Raw genomic sequence first — 14,678 nt, forward strand, 5'->3', positions numbered from 1 at the left:
GCTTTAAACCCCATATCTTCCATCAAAAATACTGCCTACTTTCACCTCCATAACATAGCCTGCCTGCACCCCAACCTCATTCCTCTGCTGCTGAAACCCTCATCCATGCCTTTGTCACATCCAGACTCAATGCACTCCTGGCTAGCCTACCATCCTCCTTCAGCTCATCCAAAATCCTGCTGCCTGTATCCTTTCCTGCACACCCATAATCCCTGTCCTCATTGACCTATATTGGCTCCTTGTCCTTCAGTGCCTCAAATTATAAATTCTCATCCTCATGTTTACATCAAGTAATGACCTCTCCCCTCCTTGTCTCTCTCCACTTTCCTTTCCTCATTCTCATTCTGTAACCCTTCTTGACCTGAAATATCTCCTTGGACTTGACTCCGCATACGGCAGAATTTTTCTATGTTTAGATGGAACAGATCTGCTTATTTAGGGACTAATTAGTTATCCAAACAAACTACAGCAGCTGGATAAGATGATGGCGGAAGAATTGCGTGATCATCTGTTTGAAACATTCAGTCGCATCGCTGAGGACCTGGCTTCACTGAACATTCAGCGAGGCCGAGACCATGGGCTTCCAGGTAATGGACAATACACGGTACAATCTGAAGGTGAACGGTAGCACAGTGGTTATGCTACTGCACTAGTAATCCAGAGGTCTGGACCAATAACATGATGAGCTGTTCCTCAGACTAGTCAAGCAACAGCCTGACATAGTCATACTCACAGAATCAAACCTTTCAGCCAACGTTCCAGACTTCTCCATCACCATCCCTGGGTATGTCCTGTCCCACTAGCAGTACAGAACCAACAGAGGTTGCGGCACAGTGGTATACAGTCAGGAGGGAGTGGTCTTGGGAGTTCTCAACATTGACTCCAGACCCAATGAAGTCTCATAGCTTCCTGTCAAGCATGGGCAAGGTCACCTCCTTCTGATTATCACTTATTGCTCTCCCTCAGCTGATGAATCAGTACTTCTCCATGTTGAACACCACTTGGCTATATACTCTGGGTGGGGGACTTCGATATCCATCACCAAGAGTGACTAGGTAGCCCCACTGTTGGCCGAGTCCTGTAGGACACAGCTGCCAGACTGGGCCTGCGGTAGGTGGTGAGAGAACCAACACGAGGGAAAACCAACTTGGCCTCTGTCATATATGTGGACTTGTATTTACTTTGTACAGCCACCAGAGGGCTCATTCCCCGGAGTCCCAATGGATCCCATAATTCCTTGGGAGCACAGGTATTTAAGGAGGCTTCACAGGTTGGAGAGGCACTCTGGAGACCTGCAATAAAAGACTAAGGTCACACTTTACTTTGAGCTCATGGTGTTCAGTCTGACTCTTTCTCCATACGCCACAACTGGCGACAAGATACAGTTAGCGAACCCAAAGATGCAGAGAACAGTGGGCATCTTGGAGAAATTTTCGGATGGAGATGATTGGGAAACTTTTGTGCGGTGACTTGACCAATACTTCGTGGCCAACGAGCTAGATGGGGAAGAGAGCGCTGCCAAATGTAGAGTGATCCTCCTCACTGTGTGTGGGGCACCAACGTATGGCCTCATGATGAATCTGTCCATTCCAGCGAAACCCACAGAGAAATCATACGATGATTTGTGCACACTGGTCCGAGGGCTTTTGAACCCGAAGGAACGTGTTCTGATGGCGAGGTACTGGTTCTACACCTACAAAAGGTCTGAAGGCCAGGAAGTGGTGAGTTATGTCACCGAGCTGAGATGCCTTGCAGGACATTGCGAATTTGAAGGACATTTGGAGCACATGCTCAGAGACTTTTTCGTACTTGGCATTGGCCACGAAACCATATTTTGCAAGCTTTTGACTGTAGAGACCCCAACCTTGAGTAAGGCCATAGTGATAGCCCAGGCGTTCATTGCCACCAGTGACAATACTAAGCAAATCTCTCAGCACACAAGTGCTGCTACAAGTACTGTGAACAAAGTAATGTTGTTTTCAAATCGTAACGTACAGAGCAGGTCACACATACCTGCAGCTACACGTCCACAGATATCTCAGAGTCCACCATCAAGGGTGATGAATGCAAGACCTTGTTGGCGCTGCAGGAGTGATCATCGTTTCCATTCATGCCGATTCAAAGAGTACATTTGCAAGGGCTGTGGAACAATGGGACACCTCCAACGAGTGTGCAGCCGAGCTGCTTAGCCTGTTAAACCTGCAAATCCCCAGGTTGCAGAGGAGGACAGATCCACGGAGGATCACTACGAACCAGAGCCTCAGATAGAGAATGCAGAGGTACATGGGGTGCACACATTCACCACAAATTGTCCCCCGCTAATGCTGAATGTTGAACTAAATGGACTCCCGGTGTCAATGGAGCTGGACACGGGCGCGAGCCAGTCCATCATGGGCAAAAAGACTTTCGAAAGGTTGTGGTGCAACAAGGCCTCAAGGCCAGTCTGAACTCCAGTTTGCACGAGACTAAGAACTTACACTAAAGAACTGATTCCTGTAATCGGCAGTGCTACCGTAAAGGTCTCCTACGATGGAGCGGTGCACAAGCTACCACTCTGGGTGGTACCGGGCGATGGAGGAGCTGGCTGGGAAAGATATGCTGGAACTGGGACGACATCCAAGCACTATCGCCCGCTGATGACACTTCGTGTGCCCAGGTCTTAAACAAATTTCCTTCGCTGTTCGAACCAGGCATCGGGAAATTCCAAGGAGCAAAAGTGCAGATCCACCTAATTCCGGGGGCACGACCCATCCATCACAATGCAAGAGCAGTACCGTACATGATGAGAGAAAGGGTAGAGATCGAGCTAGACTGGCTGCAACGAGAGGGCATCATTTCACCAATCAAGTTCAGTGAGTGGGCCTGTCCTATTGTCCCAGTCCTCAAGGGAGATGGCACCGTCAGAATCTGTGGCGATTACAAAGTAACTATCAATCGTTTCTCCCTGCAGGACCAATACACACCACCAAAAGCCGGCGACCTCTTTGCAACACTGGCGGGAGGAAAGACGTTCACAAAGCTGGTTCTGACTTCAGCCTACATGACGGAGGAACTAGAGGAATCATCGAAGGCCCTCACCTGCATCAACACACACAAAGGTCTTTTTGCTTATAACAGATGCCCGTTTGAATCCGATCAGCGGCGGCGATATTCCAGAGAGACATGGAAAGTTTATTGAAGTCGGTCCCGCACACTGGTTTTCCAGGACGACATCTTGGTCACAAGTCAGAACACAGTCGAGCACCTGCAGAACCTAGAGGAGGTTCTTAGTTGACTCAACCGCATGGGGCTCAGGTTAAAATGCTCGAAGTGCATTTTCCTGGCGCCTGAAGTAGGGTTCCTGGGAAGGAGGATTGCGGCGGACGGCATCATGTCCACCAATGCGAAGACGGAGGCAATCGAGAACGCACCGAGGCCACAGAACATGACGGAGCTGCGGTCGTTTCTGGTACTCTTGAACTACTTTGGTAACTTCTTACCGGGTCTCAGCACCCTGCTAGAACCATTACATGTCTTACTATAGAAAGGGGGCGAATGGGTTTGGGGCAAAAGCCAAGAAAATTCCCTTGTAAAAGCGAGAAAATTGTTACACTCAAACAAATTGCTTGTGTTGTATGATCCATGTAAGCGTTTGGTACTAGCATGTGATGCATCGTCATATGGCGTTGGGTGTGTATTGCAACAAGCTAATGATTTCGGGAAACTGCAACCGGTTGCTTATGCATCCAGGAGTCTGTCTAAGGCTGAGAGAGCCGACAGCATGATTGAAAAAGAAGCGTTAGCGTGTGTCTATGGGGTAAAGAAAATGCATCAATACCTGTTTGGGCTAAAATTCGAATTGGAAACTGACCATAAGTCACTTATAAACCTGTTCTTCGAGAGTAAAGGGATAAGTACCAACGCACCGGCCCACATCCAAAGATGGGCGCTCACGTTGTCCGCATACAACTATGTCATCCGCTACAGGCCAGGCACAGAAAACTGCGCCGATGCTCTCAGTAGGCTGCCATTGCCCACCATGGGGATGGAAATGGCGCAGCCCGCAGATCTAGCCATGGTTATGGAAGCATTTGAGAGTGAGCAATCACCCATCACTGCCCGGCAGATCAAAACCTGGACAAGCCAGAACCCCTTATTATCTCTAGTCAAAAGCTGTGCGTTTCATGGGAGCTGGTGCAGTGTCCCAGTGGAAATGCAGGAAGAGATAAAGCCATTCCAGCGGCGCAAAGATGAAATGTTCATACAGGCAGACTGCCTTCTGTGGGGCGATTGAGTAGTGATGCCCAAGAAGGGCAGAGACCCTTTCATCAATGACCTCCACAGTACCCACCCAGGCATCGTGATGATGAAAGCGATAGCCAGATCCCACGTGTGGTGGCCCAGTATCGATGCGGACTTAGAGTTCTGCGTTCACAGATGTAATACATGCTCGCAGTTAAGCAATGTACCCAGGGAGGGGCCGCTAGGTTTATGGTCTTGGTCCTCTAAACCGTGGTCTAGGGTACACGTCGACTATGCAGGCCCGTTCTTGGTTAAAATGTTCCTTGTGGTTGTAGACGCGTACTCCAAGTGGATTGAATGTGAGATAATGTCGGCTAGCACGTCCGCTGCCAGCGCTGAAAGCCTGTGGGCCATGCTTACCACACACAGCTTACCCGATGTCCTGGTGAGCGACAACGGGCCATGTTTTACCAGTGCTGAGTTCAAAGAATTCATGACCCGTAACAGGATCAAACATTCACATCTGCCCCGTTTAAATCAGCGTCCAATGGTCAGGCAGAGAGAGTAGTGCAAACCATCAAGCAAGGCTTGAAGAGGGTAACTGAAGGCTCACTACAGACGCACCTATCCCGAGTCCTGCTTAGCTACCGCACGAGACCACACTCACTCACTGGGATCCCACCTGCTGAACTGCTCATGAAAAGAGCATTTAAGACAAGGCTCTCGTTAGTTCACCCTGATCTACATGAACAGGTAGAGAGCAGGTGGCTTCAACAAAGTGTATCCATGACAGCGCAAATGTGTCACGCGAGATTGAAGTCAATGATCCTGTATTTGTATTAAATTATGGACAAGATCCCAAGTGGCTTCCCGGCACTGTCGTGGCCAAAGAGGGGAGCAGGATGTTTCGGGTCAAACTTTCAAATGGACTCATTCACCGGAAACACTTGGACCAAATCAAACTCAGATTCATGGACTACCCTGAGCAACCCACCTTGGACCCTATCTTTTTTGATCCCCCAACACACACACCAGTGGCAACCGACACCACAGTTGACCACGAAGCAGAACCCATCATCCACAGCAGCCCAGCAGGGCCCAACACACCAGGCAGCCCAGTGAGGGCCCAACAAATGATTCAACAACACCAGCTTTCACACCGAGACGATCAACCAGGGTAAGAAGAACCCCAGATTGACTCACATTGTAAATAGTTACACTATTGACTTTGGGGGGGAATGTTGTTATATGTGTGGACTTGTATTTACTCTGTACAGCCATCAGAGGGGTCATTCCCCGGAGTCCCAAGGAATCCCATAATCCCTTGGGAGCACAGGTATTTAAGGAGGCTTCACAGGTTGGAGAGGCACTCTGGAGACCTGCAATAAAAGACTAAGGTCACACTTTACTTTGAGCTCACAGTGTTCAGTCTTACTCTTTCACCATACACTACAGCCTCATCCTCACCAATCTACCTGTCGCAGATCCAACTGTCCATGACAGTATTGGTAGCAGTGACCATCGCACAGTCCTTGTGGAGACAAAGTTCCACCTTCACACTGAGAACACCTCCATCATGTTGTGTGGCACTTCTATCGTGCTAAATGTGATAGATTCAGAACAAATCTAGCAGCTCAAAATTGGGTATCCATGAGGCACTGTGGGCCATCAGCAGCAGCAGAAATATATTCCACCACAATCTAATCTCATGGCCTGGCATATCCCTCAGTCTACCATTACCAACAAGCCAAGGGACCAACCGTGGTTCAAGGAAGAGTGCAGAAGAGCATGCCAGGAGCAGCACCAGATGTACCTAAAAATGAGGTGCCAATCTGGTGAAGCTACAACCCAGGACTACATGCATGTTAAACAGCGGAAGCAGCATGCTTCCGTCAGAGCTCAGAGATCCCACAAACAACAGATCAGTTCAAAGTTCTGCAGTTCTGCCACATGCAGTCATGAATGGTGGTGACCAATTAAACAACTAACGGGAGGAGGAGGCTCCACGAACATCCCCATCTTCAATGATGGTGGAACCGAGCACATGAAAGACAAGGCTGAAGCTTTTGCCACCACCTTCAGACAGCAATGCCAAGTGGATGATCCATCTCGGCCTCCTCCTGAGGTCCCCATCATCACAGAAGCCAGTTTTCAGCTAATTCGATTCACTTCACATGATATCAAAAAATGGCTGTGCGCACTGGATACAGCAAAGTTTGTGGGTCCCGACAACATGCTGGCTGTAATGCTGAAGGCTTGTGTTCCAGAACTAGCCGTGCCTGTAGCCAAGCTATTGCAGTACAGCTACAGCATTGGCATATGCCTGACGAAGTAGAAAATTGCCCGGGTATGTCCTGTTCACAAAAAGCTGGACAACACCAATCTGGCCAATTACCATCCCATCAACCTACTCTCAATCATCAGCAAAGTGATGGGAGGTGTCATTGACAGTGCTATTAAGCAGCACTTAGTCACCAATAACCTGCTCGCCAATCCTCAGTTTGGGTTCTGCCAGGACAACTCCACTTCAGACCTCATTACAGCTTTGGTCCAAACATGAACAAAAGAACTGAATTCCAGAAGTGAGGTGAAAATGACTGCCCTTGACATCAAGGCAGCATTTGACCGAGTGTTGTATCAAAGGGCTCTAGTAAAATTGAAGTCAATGGGAATCTCTCCACTGACTGGAGTCATACCTAGCACAAAGGAAGATTGTTGTAGTTGTTGGAGACCAATCATCACAGCCCCAGGACGTCAGTGCAGGAGTTCCTCAGGGCAGTGTCATAGGTCCAACCATCTTCAGCTGTTTTATCAATGATCTCCCCTTCTGGGTGAGGGTCCTCTGGTATGCAGGCTGGGATTTCAGCAAAAATCCTGCTCTTAACTGCAAAGAGGAAGTAAAATTGAGGCGGACTGTAGCAGTTAAAAGGCTACTGCAGCTGAAATGGCCACAAGCACAACAGGTGACTCAGAAAGCAGGGGAGGAGAGCAAGAGAGAGCTGGAAGTGCATTTTCAAAAGGAATAGCAGGAGGAACAGCACCATCTGGGATGTCTGCAATAGAACGAATGCTGACAGAGATAAAGGACAGAGAAAGAGGCTCTTTGGTACTTGGAGTTGTGCTCCAGAAAAGAATTGTGCAGACAATCTCAAAGGAGGTGGCACTGCTGTTCAGTGACAACTCTAACCTGCTACAAACAGCTATTCAATGCTGGAGACATATTAATGACCTCACCTGGCTGGCCAAGTTAAGTGAAGGCATGAATCTTTGCTGAGATACTGTTGGATGCACAATACACTTCCACATTATCCAGGACCACATCAATGAAATGAATGAGACTCTTAGTGGGCAAAGAGATCCCCAATATCCCCCTTCACACTTCAATGTTTGCCTGAGAAAGGAAGAGACTACGCCGATAGCATGTTCATAAGGGAATGTCTGCAGAGATACCTGGGTGAAATCAGATTGGGGCAGAACTTGCTGAAAAAATAATGGCAACTGAACAATGCACGCTTTATTAATGTGAAAATTGACTCGCAACTTGCAGCGAGGAAGTGATTCCCTGTGAATTGCGAATTGGCACAAATTGCTGAACGATTTGCACCACTCGCAAACACTGCATCTCACCCTTAAGTCCCCATTGTGTAAATTTCATGATGTTGCTCTATTTGCCTATTAATTGCCAATTAAACCCATCACAAAAAGTTAAATCTAGGAATTAATAGCGTAAGCACCCTATTAATGATGTGATAACTGTTAATGACTGAATCTCTGGTTCAGAAAGTGAACAGTTATAAGTGGGGAATCTCAATCTTTCAGGTAGTGAATTGTTAGAAATTTTAAAAATGTAAAATTTTAATTTTTTCCTTATTTTTGCTTTCTTTTTTTCTCTCTCTTAATCCAGTCTGTCGTTCCCTGATTAGATATTGTATTCATCCAATCTAATTCACCCTCCTTCTCATTTCTTCCTCTGCTTATTTCTCAATTCTTAAATCTCATTGGTTAAGGAGATACACAGTTTGTTCCATTGTTCACCAAAGTGCCAGATGCCCCCGTTATTTCCAGCAACTCTGTGTGAAAAATAATTTTGAGCTGAAGGGTGCAGGAAAAAGTCTTAACTAACTGCCCAATACCGTGAGGTGCCCTGCTCCAGCAAATTCCGGACCATTGTGAATTGGTCTGTGGCATGTCTAAATCTTTGTACGCATGTTTCTCCTTTACAAAAATATAAAGAACTAGAAGAATGGTAAGATCCAGCCCATCAGTAGGCTTGGGGAGGAAGCTCTGCAACTCGTGGGCAGACACATTGGAGAGCCTGTGGGCGATGGAGAAGAGCTGTTGAGTTAAGGTTGGTAATGGGAATGAGCGATTGCACAACGGTGAGTTTTTGGCATCTGCGTATAAACTGATGACTTGAAAGGCCTCCTGCTATTGCTCAGTCATATCGCTTCATTCACAAGTCCATGAGCATCGTCCTAAGATGAATGTCCTTTGTGTTGCTCACAGGTGCTGAACACTGACCGAAAGAAACAGCTTGACAATTCCAGAGGGACCCTTCCTTCAAGTGATTCACTCACTTCATCGTGACACCTTACTTATTCAAGCACCAGCCCAGATGCACCTTTGCAAGACAAGGACATTATTGGGACAGAGGGGATATTACTGAGTAAATCACAGAATATGAATGAGCAGGAGGAGTTGGGAAGGGGCAGAAACAGCTGCCTTTGGCTGAGGAGTTGTTGACCAAGATCTCAGGGGAAGTCCAATAGATTAATGAAGATTCAGGATGTAAGGAAGAGGACCGAAGACCAGTTGTTGCTTCCGCAAATAATTTGCAGAGCAGCCTAGCTCAAGGCTTTCAGACTAAATTAGGATTATTTAACTTGCATTTACACAGACCATTAGCCCAACTGAGTCCTTGAGCAACACTGCAAGGTGTGGTTGTAAATATTGCTGTGATACATTTCTGTATCAATGCAGCCCCTCCATACCCTACAAAGGAGGGAGCTTCTGAACATGGTAGGCATTGGATACACGTGATGAGACACTGAAAGCAAGTCCTTCAAGGATATCTGCTTCACTAAAACAAGAGCTATCTCAGTATTCAAGGCTCTATTGATACCATCCAAAATGTGTTATGATTTTCCAGTGCAGTGCTAAACTGCTGACTGACTAATATCACCAAAGGCCACCTGGATCCATTCAGACATATAAAGGTTAAGTACTGTTATCACCTTCACAGCAACAGACAAGGCAGTGTCCCTGGTGTAAAGAGATGACACGTCAGATTCCAATAGTTGGCATGTCTCTGTTATGGTGTCAGGCAGCCTGGTCAGGTACTGCCAATAGAAAATTCCAGATAGGTTCTCCATGGGCAGTAGAGCCTATGATGAAGATATGTCTAGGTCAGGTGTTGCCTGCGCGCATTCTGCTGGCAATCATCCTTTCCTTCCCCTTTTCCTCAACATCCTCCTTGTCAAAGCACAGGAAAATGGAACAATCCATTATTTCACTATGCAGAAGTCCCTTTAAATTCTCTAGTTTCACAAAGTACCATTGAATGCTAAGAAACTGCAGCTTGAAAGTAGTGGAAATGACTTCTAGCCAAAATAGCATTGCAGAGGAGCACTCCTGTGTGACCTTTCACCTTCCTGATCTCTTTGCATTTCTGGGCCACCGTACAGGTTTAACACTGTCACCTTTACAGTGGTGGTGATTTTCAGGGGTGATAAATAGGTAGAAATGCACAGAAATCTCATCTATAAACACATTGCTGGAAGGATTTCACGACCAACAGGACACTCTGGGGACAGCGGCAACTGGAGAAAGACTGTTGCAGCATCGAGACACCAAGGGACTGAAATTGCCCCTTTCTATAAGGCCATGGCCGCCTGAAAGCGGCGGCCACAGGTCAGTGCGGAATGACCGCGGAAGGGTCACCATTTAAAATTTGCCCTTCCTCAGGTTTGGAGCTGTATAAGGGACCGCTTTGCCCATTTTCCCACCGTGGTGTGCACGGGCCGACCCCTTACCGATGGACAGGAACCCCTTCCCGAAATTGCCCCTTTCCCGGAATTGCCCCGCGGAAGCGGCGCCACCGCCGGTCGGTGCACCCGACAGCTTTTGCTCTCGGTACACTCTCTGTGGCTTGGCGGCATGGCCGCCCTTATAGGGGAGGTGGCGCTGCCGGCGACGCCATTTTTTTTTTGTCAGCCAACTGCCAGGTTGAGCATACAATTATGGCCGCAGGTTCAGTGCTCCAATCTCTCACCGGACGTCACAACATTCCAGGTAGCAGATTGGTTGGCGACTCTTGGTGCGAGGTGGAGCCCAGCAGCGGGGTTGGCAGATGCAGGCCCGGCAGAAACCCTCCCTGGTGGCTCAGTGTTTGCCACTAAATTAGCTGCAGAGTTCGCAGCGGCCCTCCCCTTAAACTGACGGTGAAGGATGTTGTGACGCACCAGCGCGATGATGTCATCAGTGCTGATGATGTCATTGTGGTCCACTTCTATGGCAGTCCTCTAGACTCACTCTTTCAATTAAGCCAGCGCATCACCTGCAGTGGCTTTTTGTCTCACCACCACACAGTTACTTCAGGTGTACCCCAAGACTCAGATCTTGGCCCCTTCTTTTCCATATGTATCAGCCGTGCGGTGAAGATCATGTCCATAGTGCCCCTTAATGGGCGGAATCCGCATTGCGACTCTGGGAGGAGTCTTCAGCCACAGGAAGAAGGCGATTCAGGAGGATGACTTTCCTGGTGGTCAACAGCAGGGAGATTCCTCTTTAGTTACTGCAGTCGGACTTGTCACCTTTCTTGAAGATGGTCACAATTACAGTGTCTTGAGATCTCCTGGCATGATCTCCTCCTTCCAGAATGCAAAGCAAGCGACAAACCAAATGTCACAGCATTTGTTGGCGACTCTTGGTGTGAGGTGGAGCCCAGCGGCGGGATTAGGGCCCAGAAGAGGTTGGAGGAGAGTGGGAGATTGGAGGACAGTGGGAGAGCGGAGGACAGCGGGAGCCCAGAGGTCGGAGGACAGCGAGAGGTCAGGGGACAGCGAGAGGTTGGAGGATAGCAGCAGGGTTGTGGCCCAGGAGCGGCGCAGCGCAGACCAGCAGCGGGGTTGTGGTCCAGGAGCGGTGCAGCATAGACCAACAGCAGGGTCATGGCCCAGGAGCAGCGCAGCATAGACCAACAGTGGGGTCGTGATCCAGAAGCAGCGCAGCACGGGCCAACAGTGAGTTCGTAAGACTGCCATTGCGTCCTACAAAACCCAGGGATAGAGGCCCTGCGGGAAGGAGGTAGGAGGACAGTAGGAGTATGCATGTGTGTATGAATCAGGCCCATACAGCAGAGCCTGGTCTCCAGTTGTTTTCGATCCCCTTACCACTGGACCAAGACCTTGCTCTCTCAAGCCCATGTGGTAGCTGGTGTGCAACCGCCAATCCATGTTAAAAGAACTCACGCACAGGCATCTTCCACTTTAAGATGAAGTTCGGGACCTGGAACGTCACGACCCTTATGGATAATCCTAACAGCAACAGACTGGAACACCGCACTGCTATCATTACCCGGGAACTCAGGCGCTTCAACATTGACCTCGCCACCCTAAGCGAGACCAGGCAAGCAGGGGAAGGCCAGCTCAAAGAACAAGGTGGAGGCTACACCTTCTTCTGGAAAGGCAAACTAGAAGCAGAACGCTGCCTCCATGGGGTTGGCTTTGCCATCAAACACAAACTAGTGGGCCGTCTTAGAGATTCCCCCTGCGGGATAAATGGACGCCTCATGACTCGTTGGCTCACCCTAACCCAGAACCAGTGCGCTACGGTCCTCAGTGCATACACCCAACACTGGAAGCTACAGATGAGACCAAAGAGGAATTCTACTCCAGCCACGAGTCCCAACGAGCGACAAGCTGATCCTCCTTGGTGACTTCAACGCCAGAGTCGGAAAGGACACTGACTTCTGGGGAGGTGTGATCGGCAGAGTGTGGGTAGGGAAAGTTAACTCCAATGGCACCCTCCTCCTGACGAAATGCTTAGAACTTGGCTTCGTCATAACTAATATCTTCTGTCAGAAGGACAAATATAAAGCTTCATGGCAACACCCTCGCTCCAAGCACTGGCATCTGCTAGACTACGTCATCGTCCGAGTGAGGGACTGCAAAGACGTGCACATCACCCATGCCATGACAGGAGCTGACGACTGCTGGACAGACCGGTGCCTAACTTGCTCTGTCATCACTATCAACATTGCCCCAAAACAGCGACGACAACAGAAACAATAACCTTGCTCAGTAGCTGTATCATCCAATTTAATGTGACCACCCCTCATCCGGCAAAATCCCTTATCTGGCACAGGCCAGGTCCTGAGGGGGCCAGATTAGAGAGGTTCAACCTATATTACATTTGGTCTCCTCATCCAAATCAATGATATAGATTGAATAGATGGGGCCCAAGCACCGATCCTTGCAGCATCCCACTAGTTACAGCCTGCCAACCAAAAATTACCCATTTATTTCTACTCTCTATTTTCTGTCCGTTAACCAATCCTCAATCGATGCTAGTATATTAACCCTAATCCCATGTGTCATGTTTGTAACCTCACATAACTGTAACCTTTATGTAACAACACTGTACACACCTGAGAAATGCACACCTTGACCACAGGGGGTGAACTTGTGGGAGACACTCCTCACCTGGTCATCCAGGTATATAAAGGGAGGTCCCATGCAGGGTAATCACTTCTGGGTCCTGTGAATAAAGGTACAGGACACAGAGTGACATTGTCTCCAGTACGTGCCTCGTGTTGATTTGCTGTAGTGTGTAAGGACACAACATTTGGCGACGAGAAACGGGAATCAACGACTCAAGAGAATGGCCACTGGAGGAACGATACTGTGTTGGTGAGGACTGGGATGATTTTGTTGAGAGGCTCCAGCAGAGTTTTGTCATGAAGGACTTGCTGGGAGCGGCAGTGGCTGACAAGCGAAGGGCGCATCTACTGACCAGCTGTGGACCTAAGACGCACGCGCTGATGAAAGACCTGCTCGCATCCGAGAAGCCGGCGGACAAGACCTTCGAGGAGCCCAGCAAACTGATCGGTGAGCACCTCAAACTGGCGAGTAGTATACACATGGCCCAACACCGATTCTATACGCACCGATGTCGGGAAGGGCAGAGCATACTGGACCTTGTTGCAGACCTTCGGCGCTTGGCCAGCCTCTGTAAGTTCACAGACACCTGCAGGGGGGAGATGTTATGGGATTTCTTCATTGAGGGCATTGGTCATGCCGGGATTTTTAGGAAGCTAATTGAGACCAAGGACTTGACCTTGAAAGCAGCGACATTGATGGCTCAAACCTTCATGGCGGGGGAGGAGAAAACCAAGATCATATACGCGCAACTCTGCTCCCAACGTGGCGATGGAACAGGGAGTTAACATGGTAAACGCGACTCAGAACCCCGCAGGCAGGCAACGGCAATTCGACACCAACCAGGCAGTAACAGACTCTAGGGTGGGCACGCAACAGAGACAATGGCAGGTTGACGGACATTTACACCATCACAAGGGACAATACGTCCCGGGATGGGACCATTGACACCCACAAACAGAGTGCTCAAGAGTAATCAAAGAGACAATCAGAGAGGAATGCCTGGTAACAGCTCTTTTGTTCACAACAATCTTAGCTCATGCTGGAGGTGCGGGGCAAACATGCTGCGAAGACCTGCCGGTTTCAACAATTCATCTGCAGAAATTGTAACTTGAGTGGACATTTAGCCAGGATGTGCTGGAAGCCCGCAGTGAGGCTGGTTTACGAAGTGGATAAATCACAAGAGGGGTCTGCAAGGCAGGGGTATGCCTGGGACACAGCAATGGACGCTGAGGTTCAGCGGGTCCAGGTGGCAAACATCCACAGCTCATACACAAAAACGCCACCTATGATGATGAGAGTACTGTTAAACAGCATCCTGGTACGCATGGAGCTGGACACAGGAGCCAGCCAGTCTCTTATGAGTGTCCAACAATTCGACAAACTGTGGCCACTCAGAGCTAGCAGAACCAAACTAGAACGCATTGACACACAATTACGGACGTACACCAAAGAGATCATCCCAGTGCTAGGCAGTGTAATGTTGGTGGTCACACATAATGGATCTCAGAACTGGCTGCCACTCTGGATTGTCCCGGGAAACGGTCCCGCGCTTTTTGGGAGGAGCTGGCTAGCCGAGATAAACTGGAAATGGGGGGGATGTGCACGCCATTTCAACTGTGGAGCGAAGTTCATGCTCACAGGTCCCACTAAAGTTCGAGTCATTATTTCAACCTGGCGTCGGGACTTTCAAAGGCACCAAAGTAAGGATACGCATCACCCCGGTGCACCACAAAGCTAGAGCTGTGCCGTATGTGATGCGGGAGAAAATTGAGAGTGAGTTGGACAGTTTGCTAAGAG

General features: G+C 48.9%; 1 pseudogene; it reads left to right on the plus strand.

Annotated features, from left to right (window-relative positions):
• The window catches only part of LOC139226152 (myeloperoxidase-like), an 84,292-nt pseudogene that overhangs the window by 38,531 nt on the left and 31,083 nt on the right, over positions 1-14,678 (plus strand).

This window comes from Pristiophorus japonicus, chromosome 16 (genome assembly GCF_044704955.1).
Source record: "Pristiophorus japonicus isolate sPriJap1 chromosome 16, sPriJap1.hap1, whole genome shotgun sequence".
Classification (NCBI taxonomy): domain Eukaryota; kingdom Metazoa; phylum Chordata; class Chondrichthyes; family Pristiophoridae; genus Pristiophorus; species Pristiophorus japonicus.